The sequence below is a fragment of the Brassica rapa genome, unplaced genomic scaffold, assembly GCF_000309985.2.
Source record: "Brassica rapa cultivar Chiifu-401-42 unplaced genomic scaffold, CAAS_Brap_v3.01 Scaffold0913, whole genome shotgun sequence".
In the NCBI taxonomy this organism is placed as follows: domain Eukaryota; kingdom Viridiplantae; phylum Streptophyta; class Magnoliopsida; order Brassicales; family Brassicaceae; genus Brassica; species Brassica rapa.
Window position 1 is genome coordinate 20,576 of NW_022610849.1, and position 14,031 is coordinate 34,606.

A 14,031-nucleotide genomic window follows, 5' to 3' on the forward strand; every position below is an offset into this window, starting at 1 on the left:
TGATCACCATCTACACAAGTCTCCCCCCACTTGATAGAGATTTTACCCAAAATCTTATCAAGTGATCCATCAAGCACCCATACAAAGACATAACTTGTGTCACTGACCCTACTCTCCAGGTTGCGTTCCTAGTAGACACCAAGTCCCTGTAGAACACTTTAGTTCCATGACTAGATCAAATTCACTCGCTAGGAACATACTGCGTACTCAAGTCTTAGAAGATTCAACAAATCTCAAAGCCACTCTATGCACCAGCCAAGTCCTAGCGAACATGTTCCAATCTTTAGGTTGATCACTCTACCATGAGTCCTAACAGATTGTTTTGTTCCCTTAAGTCCTTCCTGGACAATAAGGTTTATGATTCCAGCCCCCAATTACTGGATCATTCCTTAACCAGCCACAGCCTCTCCCAGCTTGGCCATATTGCCATCTTAGCCCTTACAAGACTAACCCGCCTCAACTTGACTTCTTTCCAAACTGGACTTTGTCATATTTTGATCCTAGTCCATTTAGGACGTGATCATATTCCAGTCCTGGTCCACTCAGGGACTAGACCGTTACACCCCGACCATAGTTCCATCTCCGAGTAGGTCATGTCCTGATCCTCATCCTTTGACGGACTTGATCATATTGCGGTTCTGGTCTACTCCAGGACTTAACCGTCTCACCCCAACCATAGGTCAATCTCCGACTTGGTTGTGCTGCGATCCTCATCCCTCACTAGACTTGATCGACTACAGCTCAGCCATCTTAGCTGGTGCCATTCTATATGGACTTTTAGATAATGGGGACGTTCCAGGTTCCAATTCAATGATGAATGGGTCAGCCCTATCAGGGGGAATGCCCTGTAGTGCCCCAAACATTTCCTGAAATTCCCGAACCAACGGTATACCCTCTGGGTCACAGGCCCCTACAACCTCATCAGTGTAAATGGTAACCAAAAAGGCCTCACAACCATTTCCAAGTATCCGTTCTACTTGGACTGCTGAAACCACCAAGCTACAAAAGGTTGGCTTGATTCCTTGGTACTTAATCGGGGTCCAAACTCGTTCTCAAGTTGCACCCTTCCCCGGTGATAATCTAGAGTTGCCCGATACTTTCCCAACCAGTCCATGCCCAAGATCACTTCATGATGCTTGAGGGGGACAACAATCAGATCTATAGGCATCGGCCTATCCAAGATCACCACAGGGATGTCCTTTACCAGACCGAGTGAGTTCATAACTTGTCCTACTCACTCGTTGAGGACCGTCCCATGTTCCATACTGAAACAAACCTTTTCCAATCATACTTGGACTCATAAAACTATGTGTATCTCCAGTATCAAATAATGTGTTTCCACACCACCGATCATTAAGTACTTAGATGAGTAGGATCTCGGTTTAATCACACATTTGGAAAATGTCCCATACCATTCTCCAAAGCATCACACATCTGTGAACGTCCCATACCATTCACAAAAGTGTTTATAGTATACCTCAATCCTCCTCATACTAAGATACTTAACATCGTGTTTCCAATTCCTCTTGGAATTGATCCATTCCATTCACTCAATCTTAAGGAATCCTACCTTGACTTACACTGAGTCCAAGCTGATCCATCTGATCATAAGCCCACTCATGTACTAGCCGCCATGTAGCGTCTCCCTTAGACTAACATGAACATTGCATATGCTCACTTGTTTTGAACGGCCACCAAGGGATAACATTTACCTCCAAGAGAGTGCTGCACGTTTCTTTCAACCTAAGCCACTCTCTGGTCCATGTTACTTCCCTTGTCCAGGTCGTCCATTCAAAGATCTTGCATTGCGTCCATCATCCAATCCGTCTACTATTCCCAAATAACTAGATAAACTAACCTTTATGTTTTCAGGGTCTTGCTGTGGAAGAGTGTATCTTGGCTAAGCCGGCTCATCTTGGAACTTCCCCATTCACAAGCATGAAACCCAATCTTACCTCAACTCTCGCTTGGCTCACCAAAGCTAAGGTTCCAAGTCATCATAGTTTTCAGAAATAATTTCGGTTTGGAACTCAACATCCTTGAGCACTGTCCGTAACAGGATCAAGCATGCTCTGATACCAACTTGTAAGACCCGATCCTGGCCGACTAGGCCACGGTCGATGCCTCACGTCGCTCGGTCGATACCCTGACCGAACCTCTCAAAATGTTTGCCCTATATTTAAAACATCTCCCATAGGCGAGGGCTAACTCAGATCTTAGCTCAAGACTACCATAGTCTTTCCTAGCTTAGATCAATACAACACATACGCAGCGGAATAATATCATCATCCATTGGTCTATAGCCAATCTAATACTTGTCCGGTCGAATCACCTCAGCTAATGGTTAGTATACTCAACTACCAGCTAGCTCCAAGGTTGATTCTGAACACGAACCAAGTCATACAAATCTGAGGTTCCGTTTCCCTAACCATTCTATCTAGATCAATGCAACATTGCTAGATCATACCTTTGCCACATCCACGGAGCTTGTTAGCTCATCGGCCCAGCTACTCTAGCTGAATTTACTCATAGACGAGCTGATCGAGCTGTCACACTCGTACTGAGATAGGACCGAGCTATGGCCAGCTGCCATATACTGCGTCCATCTCCTTTACACACACAAAACAACTCCCTTAGGTACTTAGTCATTCAGCCAACAATCCCCACAGACATAAGTAACCCTTGAGAAGTCTTCAAACAGCTATGGACATGCATCTGGCCCTTACCGGCTCATGCACTGTCCCACATCCTTTTGCTTTATCAACTTATGATACCAAGTCCAGCTCATGGAATAACAACGACCATCAGATCCTGAGTCAATCAACCAACCACCCCACATGAACCAGAACTGATGAGTCTTCACACGTACCTAACAGGCCATGGAACCATGTCCCAACGAAGCCGATCATTCCTCCTCTTACCACCGGTGCATCCTTTTATCAATCAGATCAGACACCTTGATCCATCACCTATGGATCAGGTCATCCATCCTTGCCAAAGATCAGATTACACACGGCCTTCTTTAGATAAACACACCGGCCCCATACTTGTGGTCCATGCCACTTAGTACTAGCCTTACTCGCCTCCACGGCTTGCTGCTGGTTCCATGATCTAAGTTAGCTCTCGCCCATGTGTCTCCTCCATGATTCGGATCATTGATTCACACCTTGATCAGAACTAACACACACACCATGATCCAACATGGATCACTATCCAATGAGTGGCCTCTAACTTCCATCCCACATGGATGAGTTAGATCAACTAAGATCTGCCCCTTATCTCAGGGTCCTGGATCCTTAGTTTACATCACAACATATGGTCTTCAAGGGGCGTGCCATACTTGGCCTTAACCGCACCACAAGAGACAGAAACATAACCTTGAAAGTAATTATAAAATCAGTTACCTTATACATGATCTGATTAGATCAAGTGCCTTTCCTTATTATGTTCGGCCATGCTCCTACAGTGAACACGTCTATCAGTACTTATCACATACCTCCTGTATTGATAAGATCCATTCATGGGTCGCACCCCTGATCCATTCGATGGAACTTCCATGAAACCAGTTTCTACACTGCATCCACCTTCAAGGCTATTCATGCCATTGTGAGGGAAGTCCGGCCTTCTCCCTTCTCTCCTGGGTATTTGCGTGTGTTCCCAAGATACAGGGGAAGCCTAGGACGTGTTCATCCGTGGTGAAAACCTACCACAGGGTCGTTCATAACTCCCCTTGCACTTCCATGAAACTGCCCTCCCACACACCTCTCTCATTAAGGCTGTCTTGGCCTTTGGGAATGAATTCCGGTCATCTACCTTCTTTCCTCACCTTTTGCGTGTGTTCTCACGGATGCTTTGGGTGATAACATCACGGATCAAAACCACCAGAAAGTCGTTCATAACTTCACCCCTTGATCTCTCCCAAAACTGCCTCTTTATGACCTTTACACCACCATGGGTCTTGGATTGGGAATCCGACCAACTCTCTGTCTTTTCTCTGTGTTTCTTTGTGTTTCAGGGTGTAGGAGGAAGCCCTGGCGTGCCTGCAAAGTCACGGACTTGCCTGCCTTTTATAGAAGAAGGGGCAGTTAGCTTTCCAAAGGTTGCACCCTTTCGGTATCATTTCTGGCCATTGATTTAATCAATTGTCCAGATCATACCTATTCACCTCAGGCAGTTTCCAGACGCCCTGGGCTTGCCAATCCACTCCTGGACAAGTCCAAACAAGCCCACACGGATTGCCCAAGCTCCTGGCTCAATCCCAAGAGCCAAACAATCCCACACGGTACACCCGGGTCGCCCACATGGCCCGGCCACTGTCCAGACCCGGCCCAACTGCTCATGACTTGAACACTCAGTCCAGCTGAGTTGAGCTGATCCCCAGCTGACCCAGCTGAGTGAGCTAGACCATCCAGCTCAGGGAGCTGAACTACAGTTCAGTGAGCTACATTGAGCTGCACTACAGTTCACCTAGCTGGTTGAGCTTGCTTACTGCATCGCCCAGCTGTTATACACTGTGTCCAGCTTGCTTCCTTTATCTTCTTCAATTCTTCTATGTCCCTTGGTCTATTTCCATACCTATACTTAGTTCTCCCATGATCCATTCTGATCACCCACTTCAATCGAGCTTCACCTGGATCTCGTCCAGCTACCAGCTCGCTTGTCCAGCTCCTTTGAGCTTGCATCTGCCTTAATTTGGTTAAGTTCCAGCTACCTGATTCCCTTAACCACGTTTTGGACCATGACACGCTTGTTTTTAGGTCATGTGACCTGACTGGTGCGTCTCCTCGCACTAAAGTCTGTCCGGGCGATCCTATCCAGGATCGGGGAAATGACAGAACTTAGAATGGATTAAATGATTAGAAAAGGGGGGTCTTATGTAGGGACCCTATGTATTGGTGGTGTGGAAACACACGTACTGTTTGATACTGGAGCTACACACAGCTTTGTGAGCCCAGATATGATCGGAAAAGGGTTGTTCCAGATGGAAACGGAGGATGATCCTTGCATAGTGAATGCGGCCGGTGGGCAAGTAATGCATTCATTAGGGAGAGTAAAGGATATCCCAATAGTGATCCAGGATAGAGTTATGCCTATGGATCTGGTTGTGGTCTGCCTTAAGAATCATGAGGTGATATTAGGCATGGACTGGCTTGGAAAGAACCTGGCCACTCTGGACTGTCACAGAGGAAGGGTGCAGTTTAAGAGTGGGTGTGGGTGTCCGCCAGCATGATGTTAGGAGTTTTCAAGGCTCCTAAGACAAATGTTGTAGTATAAATGATTGTCGAACCAGTTCTGAGGGATATCAAAGCACCGAGAATGCAAGTACTCACTTAATCTAAGTGCAACCAATGATTTAGATGGGTTTTAAGCTATGACTAAAACTAAAAAGCAATGACAGAATGATACTTTCTTAACTAAGGGAAAAGAGAACTCATGGGCATAGGGATTAGACCTTGGGTGATCAAGTATCGAACTAAGGATGGCAAATGATCAATCAAACTATCAACCTTAAGCCTAGACACAATTCTAAGCAAGCTCTATGTCTAGATGAATGCTCATTTGCTAACATATCTCAAACATCAAATGTCTTTGGTTGAATAATATGAAAGCAATCATTAATAACAAGTCTATTAGCTATCTTAGCATCTTTAACAACAAATGTCTTTGGCAAAGTATACTAAAAGCCTAGGAGAGTTGTCTCGGGCATTTCATCGAACACCTTTCGGGTGAGAAATGCCTAAGGATCAACTTTTGAGTGGCCAACTCAGAAGATGCATTATGATTACTCTACTAGCAAGGAAATATGAATGATCTACACTAAAACATCCTAGCTCTAACCTAATCACCCTTAATCTCCCTAACCCATGAATTCAAAAGGTGATTACTCACTAATCTCCATGATTCCTCTTAAACCCATGTTGGATTTCAGATTAATCATGTAGAGAAATAGATAAGAAATCAACAAGAACACAAGAACATAACAATCAAAATCCAAGAGATGAACTTCTCCAGAGAGTTCTTGTGTATTTCTCAATAGATCAAAAGATAATCTGCCTGGTGGCTACAAAAGATGTTTAAAACATAGGTTTTTCAAGTGCAAAACGTCCAAAATAAATTGCAAAAAGGTCCCTGAGAAATCATGATTTTCGGCAGCAAAATAACGCGGAGCGACTTGCAGGTGTCGCTCCGGGAAGTCGCTCCAGGGCCGATTTTTGGTGTCTCCGGGCGAGAGGTCGCGAGCGACTTTGGTGTGTCGCTCCAACGGGTCGCTCTGGATCGGGAGCGACCTTGGTAGGTCGCTCTGAGAGGTCGCTCCAGGCTTCGCTTCGTGTCGTCTCGCCATAGAGACGCGAGCGACCTCGGGGCGTCGCTCTGGGCAAGTCGCTCTGGGGGGTTCTTTGGAGCGAGCTCATGACGTCGCTGCGGAACCTCGCTCCCATGCTCTGCTCGTCCAATGATCACCTATTTCACGTCCTTTAAGCTCCAAATGCATCCAAATGTCCCCAAGAACTCCATGTGGCACTCCAACACCTAATAAGGACAATGAATGCAAAATGCAACCTAGACATGGCTAAATCCTAATCTATATGATGAAAATGCTCATGGATGAATGGATAAAACAATGTAAATATGCAAGATATCAACTCCCCCAAACTTGTTCTTTACTTGTCCACAAGTGAACTTTCTAGAACTCATAGGGAGAGAGGTTGAAGGTGGGAGCACATAGCCAAAAGAAACACAACTAGCACACACTCTTATTACACTCTAGCTTCTCTAGGCCTATCTTAACTCTTTTTGTTCTTACACTCATCATCAAGCATCCACACATTCAAATCAACCAACTCTCACATTCATTAAGCACAAAACATCAGGTGAATTCTTGCAAATGGTCAGTTGGTCCAAGTCATTTGGTTGGGTAAGGGAAGGCTTTTATTCAAGTGATTCAAGAGATTCAAAACATATGATCTTTAAGGTGGTTTACTCTCGAAACAAGTAGCCTTGACATTGCACATAATATATCTAAGAAAGGGATCAACTAATGCATACAATGCTCAATCTCCATTGTTCTACCCTTTTCCCAAACATACAATTACACAATCATTCCCAAATGTCAAACCCAACTCACATCTCTCACCAAAAGATCCTAAGAACTTTAACTCATTCTCTTTGAAATCTACAAGGGATTTTTCAGAACCTCAAAATATTTCTTAGCTCCTAACAACTTTGCTAGCCCCTTTTTCTCTTTTTTTTTTTTTTCTTTTTCTTTTCTCTTTTTTTTTCGTTTTTTTTTTTTTTTTTTTTTTTTTAGGTTGGGGGCCAAGACTTTCAAAACTTGAGCTAGAGGATTCTCTACTTATCCCAACAAAACAATTCACTTAAGCACAAAGAGTCTATTCTTTTTCTTTTTCATTTCTCCCAAATCATAATCACAACACTCACCCCCCACCTATAGCTAGACAATAGAGTGCCCAATCTAGCAAGAATGAAGATCAAGCATTGTCGTTCCCGATACTCTCAACATTATGCACATGTAAGACTTTCCGAAAAAGGCCTCACTCATCAAACAATGAAAGCTTAAAAGGAGGAAAAGGTTTTGGGAGTGGTCTACCACTAGAGTTTGTCAAAAAAAATCGGCATAAAAGATGTGACAACTCAAGTGTGTATAGCCATGACTCAGTACACAAGGGACCATGAGCAAGAAACATTAAGTTCGTTCAGTTCAAATAAGATTGTAGTTGGCTTCAAAGACTGAGTTTCATCAATCAACAAGTTTCAGGAAGAGTTTTCAAGGCTCGAAACATACAAGTCTTTTTGAGAGGTGCAAAAGCTACTCAGGTGCAACGTAGTGTTCTTTACAAGGCATTTAAAATCATTGCTCCCAATGCAAGTGAATGCAACCTATATGCTCTAGACTCTCCTAGAAATGCAAATGATGCAAACTAAATGATTGTTTTTTTTTTTTTTTTTTTTTTAATATGCAAATAGGTATGCAATGCATGACTCAATGAAACAACATCAAAGCAAACATGATCAAATACTTGGTACCTCCCCCAAACTTGAGTTACACAGTCTCTGTGTTGTCAAGTAGAGAGAGATACCGAAAAGAAGACTAATATGCAAAAAATGAAATGGTATATACAAGGGAGTGTGGTGGTTTACCTTCTATAGGGAATGAGTAGAGGGAGATGATCCCTCCTCGTCGTCCTCAGGTGGTAACTCTTCAAGGTGCTCATCAGCAGGAGTATCCATCTCTTCAATGTAGAAGGCTTGCCCGAACACAGTTGGTTTCCTCATTTTCCCTTTGATGTCAAAGTGGAGGATGTTCTCTTTACCCAAATGGAGATCAATCGTGCCTTCCTTCACATTAACAATAGCTCCTGCTGTAGCTAAGAATGGCCTTCCTAGAATTAATGGGTCTTGAGCCTCCTCACCCATCTCAAGCACCACAAAATCTGTAGGTATCTCATACCTTCCGATCTTCACAGGGAGGTTCTCTAAGATGCCCACAGGATATTTCACTGAACGATCAGCTAACACCAGAGAGAGTCTACACTTCTTGTACTGAGTGAATCCAAGCTTCTTTGCAACAGACAAAGGCATCAAGCTGACACTAGCTCCCAAATCGCAGAGACTTTTCTCAAATACCATAGGTCCAAGAGCACAAGGTAGTGTGAAGCTTCCTGGATCCTCTAATTTCTCTGGAACATCAAGCCTCTGGATGATGGCATTGCACTCATGGGTAAGAATCATCATGCCTTCCATCTCCTTCTTCTTTGCAGCTACAACATCTTTCAGGAACTTGCTGTATTGAGGAATCAACATGAAAGCATCAATGATGGGCATTGCAACCTGAGCTTCACTCATTTGCTTCTCAAACAGAGTCTTGTATTTCTCTAGCAGCTGCTCTTGAATCTACCAGGGAATGGAAGTTTGGGTTCATAGGGAGGAGGAACAAAAGAACTTTCACTTGCTGGAGTAACAACTTCACCATCCTTTACTGTCTTCTTCTCTTCTCCAACCTTTCCCTTACCTTTGGCTTCCACTATCTTTTCCAAGATATCGTCATTGATCTTCTCATCAACAATCACCACTTCATCATCTATGTTGATGGCAACCCCCTCACCTAGTTTCTCAGCATCCTTGGTGAGGGTTTTAGGAGGTAACTGTTTACCACTCCTAAGGGTGATAGCTTTGGCCTCCTTGGGGTTTTGGTCAGACTTTCCAGGTAGAGATCCTTGCTGGCGATTCTGGTGAGTGTTCATGGAAGCAAACTGATTCTCTAAATTCCTGACTGTAGAAGCAAGGTGTGAGAATTTGTTGTTGAGCTCATTGTAGCTCCCATCAATCTTGGTATGAAGGTTCTTCAACTCATAACCAACATGCTTCTCACTTCTAGTCTGAGACTCCAAGATTTGTTTCAGTAAGGTATCAGTGCTGCTCTCTTGAGGAGCAGAGGAACCAGACGAGGGATTTTGCTGAGGCTGATAGCTGCCTTGCTGGTTGTTTCTTGGCGGATAGCCACTCTGTTGGTTGTTTGGATAGGATTTCTGTTGGTAGTTGTTGTACTGAAAGTTGGGCTCCTTTTTGTACCAGCTACCATTGTTGTTAATGAAACACAACTCCTCTTGACCTTCCAAACCCTCAACCTCATTGACAGCAAGTGGATCTTCCTGCTTGGAGTTACCAACAAACTTCAGCTGCTCTTGGGTGGCTTTTTCAGCAATGAGTAGGTCGATCTTGTCTTCCAAAGCTTTGATCTCTTTCCTCGTCTGCTTATCATCTGTTCTACTGCCTCTGTCGTGGTCTCCACTGTAGACTGCATCACTCTTTACCATGTTGTCAACCAGCTCTTCTGCATCCTCCTCAGTTCTCCCCAAGAAGAACCCATTGCTAGCTGTATCCAGTCTGGCTCTGTACTTAGGAAGAGCACCACGGTAGAATGTGCTCAGCAAGCTCTCCTTAGAAAAGCCATGGTGTGGGCATTGAGCTTGGTAGCCCTTGAATCTCTCCCAGGCTTCACTGAAGCCTTCCAAGTTCTTCTGTTGAAAGCTGGAAATCTCGTTTCTCAGCTTAGCAGTTCTTGAAGTAGAGAAGAACTTCTCCAAGAATGCTTTCTTGCAGTCATCCCAAGTGGTGATGGAGTCACTGGGTAGAGACTTCTCCCACTGACGTGCCTTACCATAGGGAGAGAGGTTGAAGGTGGGAGCACATAGCCAAAAGAAACACAACTAGCACACACTCTTATTACACTCTAGCTTCTCTAGGCCTATCTTAACTCTTTTTGTTCTTACACTCATCATCAAGCATCCACACATTCAAATCAACCAACTCTCACATTCATTAAGCACAAAACATCAGGTGAATTCTTGCAAATGGTCAGTTGGTCCAAGTCATTTGGTTGGGTAAGGGAAGGCTTTTATTCAAGTGATTCAAGAGATTCAAAACATATGATCTTTAAGGTGGTTTACTCTCGAAACAAGTAGCCTTGACATTGCACATAATATATCTAAGAAAGGGATCAACTAATGCATACAATGCTCAATCTCCATTGTTCTACCCTTTTCCCAAACATACAATTACACAATCATTCCCAAATGTCAAACCCAACTCACATCTCTCACCAAAAGATCCTAAGAACTTTAACTCATTCTCTTTGAAATCTACAAGGGATTTTTCAGAACCTCAAAATATTTCTTAGCTCCTAACAACTTTGCTAGCCCCTTTTTCTCTTTTTTTTTTTTTTTTTTTTTTTTTTTTTTTTTTTTTTTTTTTTTTTTTTTTTTTTTTTTTTTTTAGGTTGGGGGCCAAGACTTTCAAAACTTGAGCTAGAGGATTCTCTACTTATCCCAACAAAACAATTCACTTAAGCACAAAGAGTCTATTCTTTTTCTTTTTCATTTCTCCCAAATCATAATCACAACACTCACCCCCCACCTATAGCTAGACAATAGAGTGCCCAATCTAGCAAGAATGAAGATCAAGCATTGTCGTTCCCGATACTCTCAACATTATGCACATGTAAGACTTTCCGAAAAAGGCCTCACTCATCAAACAATGAAAGCTTAAAAGGAGGAAAAGGTTTTGGGAGTGGTCTACCACTAGAGTTTGTCAAAAAAAATCGGCATAAAAGATGTGACAACTCAAGTGTGTATAGCCATGACTCAGTACACAAGGGACCATGAGCAAGAAACATTAAGTTCGTTCAGTTCAAATAAGATTGTAGTTGGCTTCAAAGACTGAGTTTCATCAATCAACAAGTTTCAGGAAGAGTTTTCAAGGCTCGAAACATACAAGTCTTTTTGAGAGGTGCAAAAGCTACTCAGGTGCAACGTAGTGTTCTTTACAAGGCATTTAAAATCATTGCTCCCAATGCAAGTGAATGCAACCTATATGCTCTAGACTCTCCTAGAAATGCAAATGATGCAAACTAAATGATTGTTTTTTTTTTTTTTTTTTTTTTTTAATATGCAAATAGGTATGCAATGCATGACTCAATGAAACAACATCAAAGCAAACATGATCAAATACTTGGTACCTCCCCCAAACTTGAGTTACACAGTCTCTGTGTTGTCAAGTAGAGAGAGATACCGAAAAGAAGACTAATATGCAAAAAATGAAATGGTATATACAAGGGAGTGTGGTGGTTTACCTTCTATAGGGAATGAGTAGAGGGAGATGATCCCTCCTCGTCGTCCTCAGGTGGTAACTCTTCAAGGTGCTCATCAGCAGGAGTATCCATCTCTTCAATGTAGAAGGCTTGCCCGAACACAGTTGGTTTCCTCATTTTCCCTTTGATGTCAAAGTGGAGGATGTTCTCTTTACCCAAATGGAGATCAATCGTGCCTTCCTTCACATTAACAATAGCTCCTGCTGTAGCTAAGAATGGCCTTCCTAGAATTAATGGGTCTTGAGCCTCCTCACCCATCTCAAGCACCACAAAATCTGTAGGTATCTCATACCTTCCGATCTTCACAGGGAGGTTCTCTAAGATGCCCACAGGATATTTCACTGAACGATCAGCTAACACCAGAGAGAGTCTACACTTCTTGTACTGAGTGAATCCAAGCTTCTTTGCAACAGACAAAGGCATCAAGCTGACACTAGCTCCCAAATCGCAGAGACTTTTCTCAAATACCATAGGTCCAAGAGCACAAGGTAGTGTGAAGCTTCCTGGATCCTCTAATTTCTCTGGAACATCAAGCCTCTGGATGATGGCATTGCACTCATGGGTAAGAATCATCATGCCTTCCATCTCCTTCTTCTTTGCAGCTACAACATCTTTCAGGAACTTGCTGTATTGAGGAATCAACATGAAAGCATCAATGATGGGCATTGCAACCTGAGCTTCACTCATTTGCTTCTCAAACAGAGTCTTGTATTTCTCTAGCAGCTGCCTCTTGAATCTACCAGGGAATGGAAGTTTGGGTTCATAGGGAGGAGGAACAAAAGAACTTTCACTTGCTGGAGTAACAACTTCACCATCCTTTACTGTCTTCTTCTCTTCTCCAACCTTTCCCTTACCTTTGGCTTCCACTATCTTTTCCAAGATATCGTCATTGATCTTCTCATCAACAATCACCACTTCATCATCTATGTTGATGGCAACCCCCTCACCTAGTTTCTCAGCATCCTTGGTGAGGGTTTTAGGAGGTAACTGTTTACCACTCCTAAGGGTGATAGCTTTGGCCTCCTTGGGGTTTTGGTCAGACTTTCCAGGTAGAGATCCTTGCTGGCGATTCTGGTGAGTGTTCATGGAAGCAAACTGATTCTCTAAATTCCTGACTGTAGAAGCAAGGTGTGAGAATTTGTTGTTGAGCTCATTGTAGCTCCCATCAATCTTGGTATGAAGGTTCTTCAACTCATAACCAACATGCTTCTCACTTCTAGTCTGAGACTCCAAGATTTGTTTCAGTAAGGTATCAGTGCTGCTCTCTTGAGGAGCAGAGGAACCAGACGAGGGATTTTGCTGAGGCTGATAGCTGCCTTGCTGGTTGTTTCTTGGCGGATAGCCACTCTGTTGGTTGTTTGGATAGGATTTCTGTTGGTAGTTGTTGTACTGAAAGTTGGGCTCCTTTTTGTACCAGCTACCATTGTTGTTAATGAAACACAACTCCTCTTGACCTTCCAAACCCTCAACCTCATTGACAGCAAGTGGATCTTCCTGCTTGGAGTTACCAACAAACTTCAGCTGCTCTTGGGTGGCTTTTTCAGCAATGAGTAGGTCGATCTTGTCTTCCAAAGCTTTGATCTCTTTCCTCGTCTGCTTATCATCTGTTCTACTGCCTCTGTCGTGGTCTCCACTGTAGACTGCATCACTCTTTACCATGTTGTCAACCAGCTCTTCTGCATCCTCCTCAGTTCTCCCCAAGAAGAACCCATTGCTAGCTGTATCCAGTCTGGCTCTGTACTTAGGAAGAGCACCACGGTAGAATGTGCTCAGCAAGCTCTCCTTAGAAAAGCCATGGTGTGGGCATTGAGCTTGGTAGCCCTTGAATCTCTCCCAGGCTTCACTGAAGCCTTCCAAGTTCTTCTGTTGAAAGCTGGAAATCTCGTTTCTCAGCTTAGCAGTTCTTGAAGTAGAGAAGAACTTCTCCAAGAATGCTTTCTTGCAGTCATCCCAAGTGGTGATGGAGTCACTGGGTAGAGACTTCTCCCACTGACGTGCCTTATCCCCCAAAGAGAAAGGGAATAGCTTGAGCTTGAAGGCATCTTCGGACACACCATTGGTTTTAGACAACCCACAGTAGCTGTCGAACCTGTCCAAGTGATCAAATGGATCCTCCAGAGCCAAGCCATGATACTTGTTGTTTTCGATCACGTTGAGGAGTCCTGATTTGATCTCAAAGTTGTTGGCTGCCACAGCGGGTGCTCGGATTCCCAATCTATGACCATGAATGTTGGGGCGGTCGTAAGTGCCAATGGGTCGAGCTGCTCGCTGTTGGTTTGGTGGAACGTTGTTAGCTCCATTGGCGGCAGCATCATCCTGAGGTATGTCTCCCATATCAGTATCCAATCTCTGCAAGTAAGCCT

The 14,031-nt window shown here is 43.6% G+C and overlaps 2 non-coding genes across 2 annotated transcripts; both read left to right on the top strand.

The window, feature by feature from the left end:
• Nucleotides 1-9,966: 9,966 nt before the first annotated feature.
• LOC117131422 lies at nt 9,967-10,073 on the top strand. The gene has a single exon (XR_004454610.1). It is a non-coding gene; the product is annotated as a small nucleolar RNA R71 (small nucleolar RNA).
• A 3,384-nt stretch (nt 10,074-13,457) lies between these two features.
• On the top strand, nt 13,458-13,564 carry LOC117131423. The gene has a single exon (XR_004454611.1). It is a non-coding gene; the product is annotated as a small nucleolar RNA R71 (small nucleolar RNA).
• Nucleotides 13,565-14,031: the final 467 nt, after the last annotated feature.